Raw genomic sequence first — 20,251 nt, 5'->3', positions numbered from 1 at the left:
ACTACCAATTTTATTCTATGCCTGCGTAATTCCATCTTCTCAACGGTAGGGTCCCGCAAATTTATTCTCCTCACTGGTTACCTCGGAGTGGGTTAAACGGTGATTGTTTTAGAGAGGTGTCTCTGAACACAACATAAAGTTAGCATACACTCACTAAAGGCAGGATATGATTAAGGTGGAGCGATATAAATTGTGTTACTGTTGTCATGGCATCACCTCGAGGCTTTGTGCACGCTGGTTTTTGCGCCGATCTGAAATATCTTGGTAGCTTATTTTACCGTTGCGATTGAAAAATATGGAATAACGTTGCAGTTACAGGGCTCGTACAGATGTTCCCAGACGGCCACTGACGTCCGACGGACAACCGAACTCGGCCGCAACTCGGCGGCCGATTTCGGACGTCCGCCGGAATTCCGGCGTACGTACGAAAGCGGATGGTCGAATCCGTTCGCCCAGCGGACAGCCGCCGTACGTCCGCCACTGGATTTGCTTTTACACAGCTATGATATAGTTTGTAGTCGTCGTGCTCGTCTGAACTGCGTATAAATCAGTAATGCCGTCAAGTCTGCATTATATGATGCCAGAGCGAATCGATGCGATAGAAAGCGTTTCCATTAAACAGTTCTTTTTATTTTCCGCATGTTTCATCGTTGAATTCTTCCATCCAAAATTTTTGATTAAAAGTTAAATGACCATTAAACATGTTTCTATCATGATGCTTCGGTGAAATTTTAATCAGTGGCTGAATAGACGCAGCAAGCTGCAAGCTCAGAAAGAACGAAACCGAACCTATCCTCAAAAAAATCTGAAATGAGCCAATCCAATCCACCTGACAAGTTGAAGTTTAGTCATGGAAGATGGCTTCACGTTTCCGTGTTCTGCGTTTTCTGCGCAGTTACAAATACCTACGGCTGTAATGCACTGCTAGCATTGTTTTTGCTGTGGCTTGGTGCGGCTGGCACACTTTGTTCACCCGCTGATTCCAAAGTAAGTATTTCACCGAACTTTTGTTTCTTTAGTTGAACTTTTCGATGCACCGATAGTGGTGAGCTTTTGCGTAAGGAAACAGCTCTGTACAGCAGCCGAACGGTCGAGTGTTTTAGGCGAGACTGACAGGATGGCTCCGCGCCGACTAACTAAAGTGCAGCCTCAAGTCTGAGGGCCATCTTTTCGGCATTACTGGACGCTGCGCCAGTAAGCAGCGCAACTTCTCTGTCTCTGATAAAGGAGTGCCTGCCCGAGCTTTAAAGGAGTTAATTTGTTAACCATGCGCAACGTGCTGAGTTGTAAAAACTATACGAGAAAACTTTTGCACTCCTCGAGCCTATCGTGCGACATGCCTACACTTGTGAAAACGTCGCGAGTTTTTTTTTTTTTTTTTTTTTTAATGGACAGCCGCTGATCTTTCTCTCTCGAGCTTTACGGCAACTACAGTTTCTAGAAGGAACGGCTGTAGCTACTAAATAACTAAAGGTTTAGTACTCTCCTTCAGCTTTGACAAACTAGGACAGCACCTTGCGCATGTTGGTTATGCATGTGGGACCGAACCGCGCAGAACAACCGCACAAGGAGATGAGAGAAAAAAAAAAAAAGTCAGCACTTGTCTTTTTCTTGACCCGTTGTTCTGCGCTGTTCTGGCACGAATTTGACATACCGCCGCCGCGATACAGTTGGGCTGTGAGCTCTGGTGCCTGCAACGCCTTCTTTTATGCAAAACAGGCGTACTGGGAGGCCATGCAAGCCGCGGGCTCAAAAAAAAAAAAAAAAAAAAAAGAGTTGAGCAAAAGTGAGATGAAAACAAAATTGTTGTTGCTTTGACCTTACAGATATTCAAAGGCTCCTCAGAACTTCACTGCATTATTGACTGCGAGATAATGCCAAAGCTGCACTAGAGCCATGCAGCACCTTATAGTGCATGATACTGAGCTTATGTGTCGCACTGAAAGCTCTTACCATGTTCTTAGATTATCATATTAAAGTAGCTTTAAACCCATGCTTGTTAATACAGTGATAGCCATAAATTGAATCTAGGGCATCATGCTCACATACAAGGCTTCTGATAACCGCTGGTCACATGATGCGGGCTATAGCAGAAACCTGTACGTGGTCATCTTACAAGCATTTGTGCAATTGATGCTTTTAATGTGTTGTAAAAGATTTTGTGTTCTGTTTCTGTATGGGAATGCTTTCCTTATTGAAGGCTAACATTTGGCTTGCTACAGCAAAACCTCTACCTACTCATCCTAAAAACAGCACCGCAGTTGGTGCTTTTAATGTATTGTAAAAGTATTTGTGTTCTGCTTCTGTATGGCAATGCTTTTCTCGTTGAAGACTAGCATGAGGCTTCCAAAAATTTTTCAGATGCCATTTGCTGTAGCCGATTTCGTAGGCCAACAGGAAGCAGCACTTTGAACATGGAAAACTGTCATCCACGGGGGAAAAACAGCAACATCCCTTTGCATTCTCATTTCTTTGGTATGGCTAAAAGTGAGTATTGTATCATTATCTATATTATTAATATTGAATCATGATTGTCAGTGTTGAAGTTGTTTGAGCGTGATGATTTTAAACACACAGGACATCCCTTCGACATTAAGATTTTAGCTTGTTTACATGTAGGATGTAGAACTGGTTTCAACAAACTTTATGCAGCAAATTCTTTTTACATTGTCCACCATGTTACTTTTTGTCATTGGACACAGTCGTCCACTCTTAGCTTGAATGGGAATGTGTGGCATGCAGTTTGCAAAATAGCAATGCATCCGTCACAGCCATGCATCAAGGCTAAGTGGCTTGTGCGTAGAGGGACCAGCCGCTCCAGCTTCACGTCATCTGCCTCTTTGCTCCGGTGTGCAGACGTGCATTGAGGCAAAGTGGTTTATTTGTAGAGAAACCAGGAGCTTCTTTGTCACATCTGGCTGTTTGTTACGGTGTGCAGATGCGCATTGAGGCAAAATGGCTGATGTGTAGAGGGACCAGGAGCTGCTGCTTAACGTCCTTCGCCTCTTTACTACAGTGCACAGCCGTGCATTGATGCTAAGTGGCTTGTGCATGTAGGGTCCAGGAGCTGCAGCTTCACGTCTGCCTCTTCGCTCAGGTACGCAGGTGCGTATTGAGGCAAAATGGCTTATGCATAGAGGGACCAGGAGCAGCTGTGTGGCGTAGTGTGTATATTTGCTATGGTGCGTATCGAAGTACAATGGGGGGCTCATGTGTAAAGGTACCATGAGCTGCTGTGTCATGTCGTCTGCCTCTTTACTATGGTGCGCAGGCATGCATCAAGGCAAAGTGGCTTATGCACAGAAGGACCAGGAGCTGTTGCTTCACATCTGCTATGATGCGCAGCTGCGTATTGTGGGTGGTGGTGGAAAACATTGCCATCAGATACAAATACAGGAGGTTACTAGCTGACCCTGAGGGGGCCTGTCCTGACAAAAACAAGGGGTCCCTAGTTTGGGACCCCAGTGGTGGTAGAGGGACTAGAGGCTGGTACTTCACGCTGTCTGCCTCTTCGCTACGGTGTGCAGCTGCGATGGATGCAGTGGCATCTCAAAAAGTGGATGCCACGCACTCGCATGTTCAGCCTGAGTGGACGACTGTGTACCTGCTATAGCTTTGTTATTCATAGAATAAACCTAGGCCAAGTTGGATAAATTATAGCTCACCTCATATGTGGTCAGCAAAGAAAAGCCACTTCAGAAAATTTGATGCATTTACTGTCATAGGGTTCTTATTCGTATACATGGTACTGACAAGTCAGATTCTTCACCCTCAGAAATGCCAGAAAAATAACCAAGGGTGCATCTGCAATAGTCTAGCTTGCTCTTTCTCTGCAGACTTGAGTCAGATGTGTGTTCCATTGCTGTGGGTGGGACAGGCGTGAATCTTTGATTTTAAGCTTGCAACAAGTATATTATTGTAGTTTAAAGGCAAAACGGTACTAATAATCATAGCCCCCCGTGGCCTTTATCCCCTTTTAATAGTGTTGCTAGACACTGAATTACTAGTTTACTCTGCACTGTTTCTGTCTAGTTAATGTGCAGAGATGTACATATATTTATATGACTTGGAGTTGTCGACTTTGTACTTAGAAACATTGTAGTGTTATCTGATGTGTTGCTTTCATTTCTTTAATGATTTCTGTAAGGGATCGGTGGGTATGCTAGGCACCATTATTAGTCTGCTCTTTTTTGGGTCACCTGTTCAATGCCCAGCTGCGGCCGTCTCCCACTTGCCCTTGGACAGGAGGCGGAGAGACGCGCACAGATAGGCAGCTACAGCAGCTACAGTGCTTAACGGAAACGTAGGCAGAGAAGGAAAGAAGTCCCCTCTTCCGAGGACTTTGCTGTCGCACTCGAAGACGCGGGGACAGGCAGTTTGTTCTCGTTGCTGTCTCATGTAGGGGGCTCATTTTTATTTAAGGAGCTTTACGAACAGTATACAACTAAGGGGTCCTTAGTACTAAGCGTACTAAGGGATCCTTAGTACGCTGACTGGACCCATCACCCGGAGGCAGCACAGCTTTGAAACGAGCACCTCTTTTGGAAGAACTGCTTATCGTTCAAAGAAAAAACACTGTCAGGTTGAAGGGTGTAAGGCCCTCTTCCTTGTTGGGGAGCCCATAAAAGTGACAATTATTCAGTGCAGGCGCGCTGAGTGGGGTCTCGTTGAGGATTCCAACCCTGGATGTTAACAATGGTGGGAGATAGCGGCGTTGAAAAAGGGCAAGTGTGTAACAGTGACGGTATGATGTGGGTTGGCTCTTCTGATGTGGTCCGCAATGGTGCTGACTCGGACGCCAATAATTGCAATAATTACCCTGTAAAAGGAGCCGCCAAGGATGCAAGCTTTGGGCAATGGTTGCGCACGTGGGACACCGTTTTGATGGGTTCTAATTATTTATTTTCTTTTTTTTTTCCTAGGGGAGAGAGTTTGGCATGTGACCTAGTGAGCCAATCATTTCGAGGTCCATTCTCTAAATTCCGTTTGTTGTGAAACGAATTTGTTGTCCCTTTTGCATTGCTTGTATTAGGGAGAGGGTGAAGAACTTATGAAAGTGGAAAGACATGCCAAAATGTTTGTTAGCCAGTCATGTGTGAGTTCGTTGTCATCGGGGAGAAGAAATGTGGGCGAAGTCCCGAAGTTAATGAAACGGCCCCGCGGCCTGGAGAACTCGTTCTGAGCTAGATTTTGATCTCTTTACTCTTCGGCATAGATCATAGTCATTGTTTCACCTGTTGTAAATACGTACATTCATGTATAAAATTTTCAGTTCATCTTCCTCTCCGTGTGCAAGTTGTTGTGGCCAGATGCAGTAAATTCACTATTTTCATTTCTATATAATGTGCCTTTCTGAAGATGGTGAGCTCTTTTGTTCAATCCTGTAAGAAAGCTGCAAAGCGCTCCCAAATTTTCCACAAAACTGTGTGATATCTTTAATACTAACTGCGGCTTGGTGTCACTCAAAACATGTAATTGAGGTAGATTTCTTCCCCCCCCTCTTTTTGTTCGTTCAAATGAGTATCAGCGGACACTAACTCTTGCTTTTGTAATGCCCTAGGCCCTGCCTTAAGGTAGTAGTCCAATGTCGATGCCATTTTTATAGCTATGGCTGTCCAACAGCACTAATGTCTTTTATACACTTCTTTTACTAATCTCTTACCCAAGTGGTGACTTATACTGCGGGGGCGAAAGTCTGGACAGTATGTCTGTAGATTTTGGACTAGAATCGCGATGTAAACGAATTGTGACCTTATTTCTCTTGCACACATGAAAGAACTAACGTTCAACTTTCACATCGACAAGTATGGTCCCTGGTCGATGTGAAAGTTATGTGCTTTGATTGCAGTTTGTGTAGTCCACACGCTTGTCCCCGATATTACATAGGGGCAAATTAGGCGCCTTTACAGGGGCAGTTTCTTTGGCGCCCACTACCTTCCCCATAAAAAAGCTACAGTGTTTCTTGTGAACAGCTGGCTGCATTTATAAATACCATTATTTTTTTTTGTAATTTGTTGTGCATAGTTGAGAAATCCATGACATACATCCATGCTGCATGCTGCCGGTAATACATCAGGAGCTTGTGGTTATCAGCTTTTTGTGTTTTGTGTAACTATAAGCCTTGCTATTGTAATGTCACATATAGCGCTGTGGGTAAACAAATAACTTTATTTTTAACTCTTGTAGAAGCATGAACACTGCGCAATCACTGCGGCGGGCTATGCTTCCACATTGGGCTTTAGCCACATGTCAAATGTCTATCTTTATTCTGCTGCAGCAGCTTGCATGTTATCAGATAAGTTAATTCGTCGCAGCTGCTCTAAGGAGACGCTTTCTAGACGCTTGTAGCCTAGATGTTGATGTCGATATACCCCCGACACGCCCAGGGAATGTCTTCAGTAGAGGGTACATGGAAACCAGCGAAATGTGCAGTTTACAGAACAAAAAGGTAACAATTTTAAATGATGTTATTATTGATCACTTCTTTTCAGAGCAGGAACAATGACTAGAAATCTGCCTGTTAAACCGCTCAAAATGCAGGTTTCTGCCGCCAATGCGTACCTGTGTAATACTGCAATGCTCTGGCTGTGCTTTATGTTCATATACAGCATCCTTTATGCTTAATATCTCTGCATGTGCACTCCATGTCTTGGGCATTGCTGAGGGCGCATAGCAGCAAGCATAACATGCCATGTTTGTTCAGAGTGGCATGTTCAAAGAGACGACATAAAAACATTAAAATACTGAATGCCAGGTTCTGGTCAAACTACGTTTGTATCTTTTGTTATTCTGCATGGGTTTTGCTGCAGTTATATGACCTTTCTATATAGTATGTGACAGTTCTGAATGGAGATGCATGCGTACAGTGCCATCTGGAAAAAGCAATTGAGAGAAACTGGCAGTTGCCCTTGGAGATGTGTAATCAAAGTTCAGCACAGATAACTTGAATTTCATTTTCCCTTCTATTGCAGGAGGAGCCCAGCCTGCTCTTTCCATCTTAGGCCTGAAAGACTAGCAACAGCTGATCGAGCAAATGCACAGGATAGTAACTGCTCCTGGAATCCCGGCCTGCGGAGGCCGCCCACACAGAACTCGATCATCTCGCTAATTCCGAAATATTAGGTTTCAATAAATACCTTTTCCTCCACCACCTCCCCAAGGGAAGAGCTGTCACAACCAAGGATAATTAAAAAAATTATTCAAGTAGATTCTTAATACTCCAGTTGGCCTGCATTTTACCATGCCATTCCTTAACATCGATATTTTTTTTAGTGTAGACTATTTATTCATGCAGTTTTTGCAATAAAGGCAAAAAAAATGCTTTTTTTACAACCTTGCATGCTGGTATGCCTATGCACTTAGCATGTTTTCAGGAATGGTGCATTTGTGTAAAGCTCAGCTAGCATATGTGCCTCTTTGATGGAAGTTTTATTTGCACACTACTGTTCAGTGCTTTGTGTGTGAAAGTAAAGCAGACAACAGGAAACTTGAACCTGTTGCATATTCTATTGTCTGCTTTACTCTCGCGACAAAGGCATTGAGCACTAGTATGTGACTGAAATTTCCATGGCACATGCTTGCTGAGCTTTACACGAATGTTATTGGCAAGTTTTTACACTAATAGCGGGCCCTGCAAGCATGTTCCGGGAAACGTCCGAATGTCCGCCTCCGGCTGCCCGTCGGACGTCCGTGGGACGCGATCCGGATCCACGAACGATAGTCCGACGGACGTCCGCTGTACGTATATCGAACATAACCGGACTTCCGTCGGATGTCCGAAGGTCCGAGAACGGACGTCCGTCGGTCGACCGTCGGACGTCTATGGCCGTCTGGGTTTTATCCGCTTGCGCTCAGGTAAGTAGTGTCAATCCATTGCGCCGCTGAACCAATGGTTACGGCAGGCTTTAAATGCGCTCTTATTCATTTTTACAATATTTGTGCAATCTGTCGCCAGGTGACACTCATCAGAAGACCCTACCGCTCAGAGAACGAGGTCTCGCACTCTACTTTCTCTCTTCTGTCCGCACGAGGCAGCGGAGGTTGCTCAGCTCAGCTGCCTCAGCTGCCCCGCCGGGGTGATGCAGTGGTAAGGCACCCGAATACTGTGCTGGAGTACCCGGGTTCGAACCCGACCTCGGCGGCTGCGTTTCGATGGAGGCGAAACGAAGAGGCATCCGTGTGCTTTGCGATGTCAGCGTTGTTTTTGTTGTGGCTGTAGGAAGAAAGAAAAGAAAATGCACGGGCCTGATACTGGCTCTGTAGCTGAACCAGCTCCGCTGCCGTGTGCAGGCAGAAGAGAAAAAAATTTGGAGGACGCTTAAGCTTCGCCTTCAAGAGTATAACGCGATAGCGTTATTGCACCTCGTTCGCATAGCCCAGCGCTACCGGCACTGGTAGACGGCGCCGCTTCCATCACACGCGTCTCAAGAGCGAGCCCGCAAGGCCCTGCAATACAACACCCGTCGACCTGCCAAGGAGTGTAAGACAATGCGCTACGGTGCAGCAATCACTGATGAGGCGCCCCGCGTCGGACTTTGCACTCACGAATCACGCGGTGAGCGCCGAGCAACGCAGCGTTCGGCGCGGCAACGAAACGTGCGCCTGAGCAAGCGGAACGAACCAAAGAACTCGGTGTCTCGGAGGGAGAAAGCCGGGTAGCGACGCGCCATGAAGGCGGACGCGATCATGGGGCTGACGCCTTGATGGGATCGTCCTCTATCTCGCTTGGGAGCACCACGCAGAAGCATAATTCCTCGGAAGCAGCTCGGCACACATCGCAGGGGACGCTTTCCCAGCAGAAGCGCTACGGCGCAGCGATCACGTCAGAGGCGTCCGGCATCAGACGCTGCACCTAGCAATCGCGCTGTGAGCGGAAAGAGGAGCCGCGTCGCCTAAACACCACTGTTCGATTGACGCACGCTGGATGTTGGAAGTGGAGAGAGCGAGGAAACTTATTAAACGCAAGGGTATTGAGGCATCCTCGCACCGGTACCCACGCGGCCCGAAGGGGAGAAGCGGGGGAGCGAAGATAGGGATCTAAAGAAAGGAAAGACGCTTGATTCTACAACCCGTGAGGGTGCACGGCGAAACGTCAGGGGCGAGTGGCGCGCCACGTGTCGGGGGTGGGCCGCACATTGCGAGGAGGGGTTCTTCTGTGTTTGCCACAAGATGGCTCTGCATTTGCGCAGAGCGCAGAAGAAATGTAGCGGAAACGTACTTCGCTACTCGTGTAACTGCGACTTCTGTAAATAACGTGCTCATAATTACCGATATACACCGCAGTATAACGTTCTACGGCACGTTTCTAAGGCAACACCGCATTCACTAGAAGCGCTTTTGTACCGCTTTCAAGCATCGAACTCGTGGCTGAGTGGTAGCGTCTCCGTCTCACACTCCGGAGACCCTGGTTTGATTCGGGCACCAAGTGATTACAGCGCTCGACTACTGTTCCCAAGAACCCGGGATCGATTCCCGGCCTCGGCGGTCGCTTTTCGTTGGAGGCGAAAAGCAATGCGCCCGTGTGCTGTGCTATGTCAGTGCACGTTAAAGAACCCCAGGTGGTCGAAATTTCCGGAGTCTTCCACTACGGCGTCTCATACCTGAGTCGCTTTGGGACATTAAACCCAACAAACCAACCAAACCAACCTGGTTCGATTCCCACCCAGCCAATCTTGGAAGTTGCTTTTTATTTATGAAGTGCATGCCGGGATTTATTGCCCACGGCCAACGCCGCCGACGCCGATGACACCGGCTTTTCTGCGACATGAGCTCCTTAACGCTGTCGCGTTAATAGACAAGACAAAAGGAGAGGGAAAGATGCGCCCCGCAACAAGGGCCGTTGTCCACCACCACCACAGCGGTGGCGGGTGCAATGACGGCCTACAACAGATAAAAAATTTAGGGACAGGCCAGCCCCCGCCGCAAGCGGCGGTGACCCACCTGCCCCAGCTCCCGATGTCAGCGCACGTTAAAGATCCCCAGGTGGTCGAAATTCCTCCGTAGCTCTCCACTGCGCCTCCTCTTTCTCTCTGTCCACTTTTACTCCCACCTTCATCCCTTCCCTTATGACGCATTAAGGTGTCCACAGAAAACAAGTGAGACAGTTACCGCGCCTTTGCCTTCCTATAAATCAATCAATCAGTCTTATACACGGCGAAAAAATAATTGGTTCCCGGGAAGAAAAAGGCGCAGTATCTGTCACATTTATTTCTTTCGACACCTGACCGCGCCGTAAGGGTGATTGATTTGATTTATAGGAAGTGAAAGGCGCGGTAACTATCTCACTTGTTTTCTGTGGACACCTCAACCGCGCCGCAAGGGAAGGGAGGAAGGTGGGAGTGAAAGTTGAAAGAGAGAAAGAGGCGCCGTAGTGGAGGGGTACGGAGTAATTTCCACCACCTAGGGATACTTAGGGCTCCAATCCGAACACTGTCTACTGCCGTACTCTGTTCGACCCCGAAAGGCATCAACGCTGACAATGGCGCGCCTACAGCACTGGTTGTAACGTGAATTGCAACAAGTGAATCCACACAACGCCTTACAGGCACTTTACCGCATGATGTGCATTACCGCGTCACTACAACTACAATTCTGTTCTGATCTCTAATCTGAGCATGGGTAAAGCGCAAAACTGCGATTTAAGGGCGAGAAAAAAACTGATTTATTTATAGGAAGGGAAAGGCGCGGTAACTGTCTCACTTGGTTTCTGTGGACACCTCAACCGCGCCGTAAGGGAAGGGAGGAAGGTGGGAGAGAAAGTGGAAAGAGAAAGAGGAGCCGTAGTGGAGGACTCCGAAGTAATTTCGACCACCTGGGGATCTTTAACGTGCGCTGACATCGCACAGCACACGGATCATTAACGTGCGCTGACATCAAGGGCGAAATAATTATATAAGATCTGGTCGCAGGCAGCGGCCGTGAGAGTGTTGCAACCACGGTGGAAATTGGTGCCACGCCGAAATCGTTGCATCACCTCCAATGGAGATTTCGCTACAACAGAGAGACCGAGGTTCCATAAGGGAGGTCTGCTGACCACCGTCTAACAGCCGCTTTCGCCTCATCGCACTTTAGTGGTCCAAAGTGCCCCCTATAATTTTGTAGCCATGTAGAAGCGTAGCCGCGAAGATGTAGCTCTCGCGTAAATCCAGGTTTAAATACGAACTAAACCACACTTATTTATTATATTATTACGGGATATTCCTGTCCATCCTTATATAGGTGTACGTGAGTGCGGGCATCTTGCCGTTTTCGTTTAGCGAAACGTGTTCATTTGAAAGCTACGCTGAATGTCCTTGAAGTTTAGATGGTAAGGTAAAATTAATTCTTAACTTCCAAATTGCCCATTATTTATATTCCTACCGGCATACCCTCTATATATCTCACTTGTGTATTGCGGTGCAGAGATCCGACAGGCTGAGTCCTAAAAATATCTGGGTGTAATACACCACTCCCAGTTACACCGGTGGCCTCATATCAGCAGCAATTGCCTGAATAGCGAGCCAGCTTTTAGGGATCCTAATCAGAATTAGCCACAAGAAATTCGGTATGCGGAGAAGTACTCTTTTGTTCCTGAGTTTCATTTATGTGATATCAATTCTGGAGTTCGGTTGTTTTCGTTTCTCAGGTAGTCCTAGATACAAACAACAATATTTGTTGCTTTTGAAGAGGCGCTCTCTACGGCTGTCTTTGTTTACCAAAATCCGTTTCCAATGCAGTCCTCCCATTAGAGGGTATGCACGAGATTTGAACTCTCGTTTTGAGCTTCTCACAGAAAGAACCTTTTCTATGAACACTTTAGCCTAATCTTGTCCACTGTGGAGATGGGAACTCCGTCTGCCTTTAGTTTGATTCTCGTTCGTTCTTTGAACAATCTGCTATCTAGTGGCTGATCCTAGAATCCTAAGTAAGTGGCTGCAAGAAAACGGTCGCCACAGAGAAGCTATAAAGGAACTAGTAGGCTGCGCTCAACAAATGGTATGTCTAATTAAACGCATCGCAAATCGCAAGTCGGGCATTAGGGAAGCAAACCTCTTATGTCTTTTACATGTGTTTGTCATCAGCAAGATCATCTACGCAGTGCCGTACTTACACCTTGTCAACTGCGAGAAGGCTAACATTGAAGCAATCATCAGGAAGAGAATAAAAACAGTCCTTGATCTCCCGATCATTCCCTTACGGAAATGCCATATCTGGACTTATAAAAAAAATCCAGATCAGGTATATCAGGAATTGGGCAGATATGGTATATTAGGACAGATTGGGGCCAGATAAAGCATATCTGCTCAATTCCTGATTTCGAGTACCAGATAAGGCATATCTGGTTGTATATGCCTGATCTGCCCAATTCCTGATTTTGAGTACCAGGTAAGGCTTATCTGGTCAGATATGCCTTATCTACCCAATTCCTGATTTAAAGATCTAGCCCGCATGGCAGGTAGGTTTTGAACTATAGATCTATATATCTGCATATCAACATAACACTATTACAACACACACAAAACAATTTCAGTATTCCAGCTAAATGCACGCTCAATCAAGTTTGCCAAGGAAAACCTGAATTTCCCCTTTTATTTCAAACCTTACGGGAAAATAGCTTTGAAACCACAGGTTTTCTTTTTTCCCTGCCTATATGGAATCGCTCAAAGACGGTTCTGAATTACGTGTGTATACCGAGGGTCAAAGACATGCTTATCTGTTAGTAAATATTGAGATTCTACTCATTTACGCGCGATACTATAACAAACTAACGAGATATCTGAACAGAATAATGTCTACACGAGAAGCTAAAGTGAAATACATACCTATTAAATTAGATATTACATTTTCATTCTGCTCTTTTACACACAGAGCTTTAACCAGTAAATGCTTTTAGTTTGAGCTGGTTTACTTGCGAAGCTAACTAAAATAAATGGCTAATAATCGAACTAGACTATTAAAATGAAATTTAAAGGTTTGTCGACACCCGGAAAAGGTACCGCTAAACCGTAGGGCGATAAAACACACACTGCTGGGACAGCTGATAATACCTAAACCTCAGCAAAGTACATATAGGCTGTCAGGAAGTACTGGTGTTACCTTAAGCAGAGACTGCAGTGCAAAATGAGCGAACGCGCCTAACTCGTGGTTGCTTTTCAAATTAGGAGAGAAAACAAAAAAAGCATGTCCGATGGCATTTGTCATGACAGCGACAACTCTGCCCCTAAACCAAATCAAGCATGAAGCTACTTAGTAATAATAATAATAATAAACAACGAAGGACCCTATCCACTCACTGAAATTTGTCAAAATTGCTAGAGCGAAAGACAAATAGCAACGAAATGTACGAAAAATATCACATACTGGCAATTACTATCCAATTTACTGATTGGAAAATTAATTTGCCATCAAAATAATAAAGTGAACAATATCCTGAGGCTGGCAAGTGCTAGTTCCCGACGAGAAGTATCACGCTCACGGTTTTGGTGATCGGGCGTGAAGATGAGGCGGCACGATGAGGGTGCGATCCGACAAAATGGTGAAGATTTGGCCGGGCCACCCAGCGCAGAATCCCCGAAAAGCTCATTCGACCATCAGGTTCGCTGCCAAGGCTGGGGAGGCAGCTTGCACCCGCAGTGGTACACAGTAATTTCCGCTGAGCCAACGGTCAGACTGAAGTTCTTGTAGGTTTGCTGTCGCATTTTTGTTACATGCACACAGCTAATAGCGAACAGGCGCTGGCACACGCACACACACCAGCATACACAACATGCAGCCCGCCCGCCAGCCGCACTGAACTCCGATGTCTGCCGCCGAAAAGGAACGAGATACCAAGTACTTAGGCGCACGGAGTTGAAAGGGGGAGGGGAAAGAAGCAAGCACACACAAAACGGAGAGCGCGAGGCCTCCGCGGTATAGAGCGTGGCAGCGAGGAGGAGAGATGAAATGCGAGCCAGCTACGCAGGGGCCGCCGCTGTCTGAGAGGGAAGAGGGGAACGCGGGAGAGGAGGAGTCACTGTCTAGCTACTGCGGCCCTCGACGAAGCAACCGCCAGCTGTCGCTGAGGGTGAGTCACCATCTGACAGCGCGGAGGGGGCCGTATACTGAACTGCCATCATTTTCTTGATATTTTGAATCGCTCAACTTAACCGAGCATGCTTTTGTGCACCGGACTGCGGCCGCATTTTAAATGAAAATACGAATTAGTAGGCGAAAAGAGGAGCATGTAGCTATAACCCAGCGCCCTCCTGGATTAAGGAACACATGGTGTAATAATTATAGTGCAGCGAAATCTCCAGAATATTTGAAATATCAGCCGTAGCTATTTTCTAAATTGGATACAATTAACACGCAGGCCATGCTGAGTGTAGAAAAATTGAAGCTCGACCACATGATGCCAATATTGGATATTTGCAGAAAGTAGACGAAGGCCATATATTGCTAATATACAGTGACTATGGCGCCTACATAATTAAGGCCCCAATGAGGTTATATAAAGTCTTGTTGATGCCAGGCATATGGCCCTGGTCTGTCTATATAAGGTCATGACGATGCCATATATGCCCTTTATCAGGCCACATAAGGTCGCGAGGAAACCATATATGCCCCTGATCAAGCCATATAAGGTCCCGTTAGCCGTTCAGATATGGATTATATGTTGCATGATATGGCCAAATCTGAGCCATATAAAGGCAACATTTTGTACATTTATGACCTTATCTGGCCCAGATAAGGACTTACTTGCTGCCCTATACATTTGTATCCGGCAGCATATGTTCCATATCTGAAGCAGATATGGGATTTCCATAAGGGTTACGTCTACGAACCGGCTAATGAAGCAGGGCTGCACAATACACTGGAGGGTGATAGAGGCAAGCCAAATCTCTCAGTAGGAAAGACTGGCAAAGACCTGGACGGGAAGAAGTATGCTGCTCAGTTTAGGCATTCGATACGAAAGTCAAGGGGATGGATATCCTGATGGAAGACCGGCATAGACTAAAAATCCTGCCGCTGCCACGAAACATGCATCCAGAGCATCACCAGGAAGGAAGAAAGAAAAGGGCGCCAACGCTGCGGAAGATATATCAAGGAAGACAGTATGTGGTCAATGTCGACACCGCAGAGTATGAGGAAAGGCAGGTTATGGTTTCGGGAGCGTCATTAAAGAAAGCTAATAGGCGGCTCGGTTAGGACGAGCTTAGTACACACGGCTGAAGAGGTGGTGATTGCCTTTACAATAGTATGGGACAATGGCTACGACGATTATAAGTGATTCGAAAACACTAAAATGCAATTTTCTCAAGGGAAGGGTCTCTCCACAGGTAAAAAGGATACTGAAATCTAGTCGGCATGAAGGAATAATCCTGCTAATATGGGCACCAGCCCACTCCCAGCTTCGGAGAAATAAGGGAGCTCATAAGCTTGCCCGCGGTCTCACCTTCCGGGTAGACTCTGACGCTCAGTACGCCCTTAGCAGGGACAGGCTAGTCAGCTATAAAGAGATTACTGAGCACTATCGGTTAATTAGGGTACAATACTCTCCGGCTGATAGGACACTAAATAAGGTCCAAGAAAAAATTTGAAGGCGATTGCAAACAAGGAAGTTTTCGAATCCAGCTACCCTAATTTAGTGGTCCCCGGAACAATTCTCAGATAGATGAAAACTATCTCAAGATAAAGCGGATCTGGCACATATGATATGGATGTTTCCAAAAATAAAAATATAAGTGAACCGGCAAAAATGAATGTTGGGAGACTCTACTGTTGAGCTCACAGCCTGAGACTCAGCTAAGAGTAATCCGATTGGCCGAACACGCCGCCCGGGTCCAAGAGCTCCAGGCCGCCGTGTAAGCGGCTAGGTTGACGACTATCCTATATCTGCTGGACATTACAGTTTTACCACCCCCACCCACCACTTCAGCCTCTGCCTGGAGTAGCTTCTCTCAATTTATTTGATACCAAGCTCTGTTTCTTGATTACCATAGGCTGTACGATACGGATTCACAATTTCCATTTACTCAGTCGTTGGGGCTCAAACTTACAGTTTCACGTAGGTCAGTGTGAGAGTTTAGTATTGTTCAAGCTACTTCTACACTGTTATAGACCAACACCGTGCTTACAAACAAAGGGGACGCTCGCAGTGCCGTAGCCGACTGGGGCTGAAAAGTAGGGTTTCCGCCCATAGAAATACATGGAACCGAAAGATTTCAAAAACGTTTTCTCATTTAACTTGGCACCTATGATGTCGTTATTCGACACAGAGCAACCATGAACATACTAGAACAGATCGTGAAAGTATGCAGTCTCATTACCGAGGCGAAGCATTTTTAAAACATTACGAAATGTAGGGGGGTACGAGTTGGGAGGGCGACGTATAGAAACACATGTACACACAACTTCAATATTTTTCTCGTTCCGCAGAGCACCAGAAGTGGTGGCCGGCCAATAAACGTTGGCCAGCGCTTTGAAGCAGCGTGTAAAAGTATGATGCGTCATTACGGAAATGCATTGAGAAGTCTTCCGGACTAGCGCAGGCGCTAGTGTATTTGATTTTTTCTCCGAGTCGCTTCACTGCAGAGACCATCCAGGCATAAATACCTGAAGGCATACAATTATTTTGAAACAGGTGGGTGCGTGCAAGGTAATCAACGAGCATATATGCTAGTTAAGTATTTTTTGTTTATTTTCTTGTTCCCCTTAGTATCGGTATGGTTCTAATATATCGTTCTGTTCTTTCTGTGTGGTTTCCTCGTCTTTTTTTTCTCTCCATACGGAGCGGATCATGCAGCTCGTGCACGGATGTAGGAATATAAATCCTCTGAAAATTTACGACTTGCTCATTACATGCATGTATCGCGACGCAACTACATATGCATTCATTTTAATACTTACCCCCTATTACTTAGCCACTATCGATGTTTACAAAACGCAATGATGTGCCCGTTATTTTGCGTTTTATTCCTCTCAATTTACAATATGCACCGTGTCTCGACGACATCATGGCTACCTTACGCGTCTCATGCGCGTCACCAGCACTTGCAATGATTTTTTTTACTTCCGCCATACAACATGATGCTGGGGCGTGGTACAAGATCGTCAAAAAAAAAAAAACCCGCTTAGGCAACTCACCTTCTCGGCGTGGGGGTTCGTCTGAAAACGCGCCGCACATATTTATTGTAAATATACTTTACAGAGATGTCAGACGCAAACTGTTGCACCCGTATATTCATGGTCTTAAAATAAAGCACCAGCTCTTAACAGATGACTGCTTTCGTAGGCGCTAAGTCAGCGTCTTTGTGAACTGTTCTTTACATATATTTAGTATGGACTGCGCTACCGCAATCCATTTCTAACTCCGTTTCTAGACAACGAGGGGTAATAAAGGTAGATTACCTCCGCAATGTGTTTACATGTGTGTGTTTACATTTGTGTTTACATATGTTTTTATGGGTCGCCCTCCCAACTCGCTCTCCCATACGCTTCGCGCTGTTTTAAAAACACTTCGCCTCGGTAATTAGATATCTTACTTTCACGATCTGCTCTACTATGCGCATGTTTGTTCTGTGCCGCATAACGGTATTATAGGCAATCCGTGAAATGAGAACAATGCTTTGAAATCTTTCGGTTCCATGTATTCCTATGGGCGCTAACCTTATTTTTCACCCCCTGTCGGACCAGCCTGGCGGCAGAAGCGCCACCGCATCATGGTTACGTCACAGATCAGCAATATTACGCTAGGTAGAACCCGGTAGCCCGTGGCTGGTCGCGCCGCGCGCCGCTTGACCTTGAGCCAGCGCTGCGCGTAACAATGGCGTGCCGTCGCCATGGCAACGAAGTTTCCATAGCAATACGATGACATTCGCTTGCTCTCTCATCTCTCATCCTTGCTCTCGCTCCGCGGCAGTTCCGCGGGCAGAGGAGAGGAGGTGATACTTCGCCCGATGCAATCAGCCAGCCGTGACATTAGAATTCACGTTACTCTATGCCCTGGACGGGAGCTGCTAACTCGGGTCGCTCATTTCACATGGGAGGGTGAAATCAGAATTAGCCTGCCTGATCCATGTGCATTTTCGTTACCCCATACGACAGGCAGGCATGACTATACGGCTTGGTTGAAGCGTGACTTTATAAGAGGGCTGGTAGCTTACGCTCTCGCGTCACACCCTTAAAGGATTAGCTGAAGTGTCCCCTATGTAAGCACCTTACACTGATAGTGCGTGATAGGGGAATAATGTAGCAGGCAAAAGGAGCTTCCGCCATTGATTTCGCTTTTCAACTAGGGTTAACCAGAACAAAACCGCAACTAAATTTTGACCAGTCGTTACCATCTAATGCAGAACACCTGAAAACCACTGTAATAAATGGCTACGTGGAAGATTTCTTACAACGAAATCCTCGTTACTTAGCTATGTTCACAGATATTTCCCAACGCGATGAAAAACAGCTCTAGGCATATATTCCCGGGCACTCAGTTGGAGTTTCTCTGTACAATTCCCAGAAGATACACGAATATTTACTGTTGCATTGCTTGCGGTTGGCATAGCAACTCAAACATTTATTACTCACGTAATCATACTCGCTAAATGACTGTCAATCTCAGCTGCACTGGAAAGCCAAACGACACATCTTTTGATGCAAACGCTTATGTTTTTCCTTCCTTTGCATTTACAGGAAGTGCGTTTTCAATTTCTGCATTGCTTGCGATTGGCCTAGTCCTTCAAAAACTTCCCTGTAATATTACTCACGTAATCATACTCGCTAAATGACTGTCAATCTTAGCTGCACTGGAAAGCCAAACGACACATCTTTTGATGCAAACGCTGATGTTTTTCCTTCCTTTGCTTTTACAGAAAGCGCGTTTTCAATTTCTGCATTGCTTGCGATTGGCATAGTCCTTCAAAAAGTGCCCTGTAATATTACTCACGTAATCATACTCGCTAAATGACTGTCAGTCTTAGCTGCACTGGAAAGCCAAACGACACGTCTTTTGATGCAAATGCTGATGTTTTTCCTTCCTTTGCATTTACAGGAAGTGCGTTTTAAATTTCTGCATTGCTTGCGATTGGCATAGTCCTTCAAAAACTTCCCTGTAATATTACTCACGTAATCATACTCGGTAAATGACTGTCAGTCTTAGCTGCACTGGAAAGCCAATCGACACGTCTTTTGATGCAAACGCTTATGTTTTTCCTTCCATTGCATTTACAGGAAGTGCGTTTTCAATTTCTGCATTGCTTGCGATTAGCATAGTCCTTCAAAAACTTCCCTGTAATATTACTCACGTAATCATACTCTCTAAATTACTGTCAGTCTTAGCTGCACAGGAAAGCCGAACGACACGTCTTTTGATGCAAATGCTTATGTTTTTCCTTCATTTGCATTTACAGGAAGTGCGTTTTCAATTTCTGCATTGCTTGCTATTGGCATAGTCCTTCAAAATCTTCCTTGTAATATTACTCACGTAATCATACTCGCTAAATGACTGTAAGTCTTAGCTGCACTGGAAAGCTAATCGACACGTCTTTTGATGCAAACGCTTATGTTTTTACTTTCATTGCATTTACAGGAAGTGCGTTTTCAATTTCTGCATTGCTTGCGATTAGCATAGTCCTTCAAAAACTGCCCTGTAATATTACTCACGTAATCATACTCGCTAAATGACTGTCTGTCTTAGCTGCACTGGAAAGCCAAACGACACGTCTTTTGATTCAAATGCTTATGTTTTTCCTTCCTTTGCATTTACAGGAAGTGCGTTTTCAGTGGATTTCGATGCACTGTGGCATTCCTTCGAATATGATAGGCGATGTCTTTAGTCAATTTAGCTCTAAATGGGCATGTTGCCAATGTTGTGTCTGACATTATTTCGCTAAATATATCCAGTTTTGAATTAATTAAAATATTACAATCCTTGAGCAATGAGGCACTTCTTCCGAGTCCATCTTTCGCTACACAAAAGGGAAGTTTCAGCCTTGGTTGCATTAATGCCGGAAAAGGTTATGCCACCGTAAAACGTAATATTTTTTTTAACAGACTAGCTCAACTGAATCCTTTAGCTTACTGTTATGATTGAAAACGTTAATTTCAGAAGTACAGATATTTTTGGTGCACACGTGGAGCCCTCTATCGTAATGCATATTCTCAATCTAGAAATGTGCCGTAAGGATCGGCTGTCTTTTAAATTTAGGTTAGTGTCATCCCAATTCTTCCTAGTTGAACAAATTTTGTGTACGCAAATGGATATTTATTCCCTTTAGCAGATTCTGCGGGCATATTTTGA

At 45.5% G+C, this 20,251-nt stretch overlaps 1 long non-coding RNA gene across 1 annotated transcript; it reads left to right on the top strand.

Moving 5' to 3' along the window:
• Window positions 1-830: 830 nt before the first annotated feature.
• Window positions 831-7,147, top strand: LOC146209454 (uncharacterized). The gene is made up of 3 exons (XR_014706516.1): window positions 831-987; window positions 2,362-2,487; window positions 6,972-7,147. It is a non-coding gene; the product is annotated as an uncharacterized LOC146209454 (long non-coding RNA).
• The last annotated feature ends 13,104 nt before the right edge of the window (window positions 7,148-20,251 follow it).

Source organism: Amblyomma maculatum, chromosome 1 (assembly GCF_055883805.1).
Source record: "Amblyomma maculatum isolate TAMU_Amacu chromosome 1, ASM5588380v1, whole genome shotgun sequence".
Lineage (NCBI taxonomy): Eukaryota > Metazoa > Arthropoda > Arachnida > Ixodida > Ixodidae > Amblyomma > Amblyomma maculatum.
This window is presented reverse-complemented; position numbering and strand designations above follow the sequence as displayed.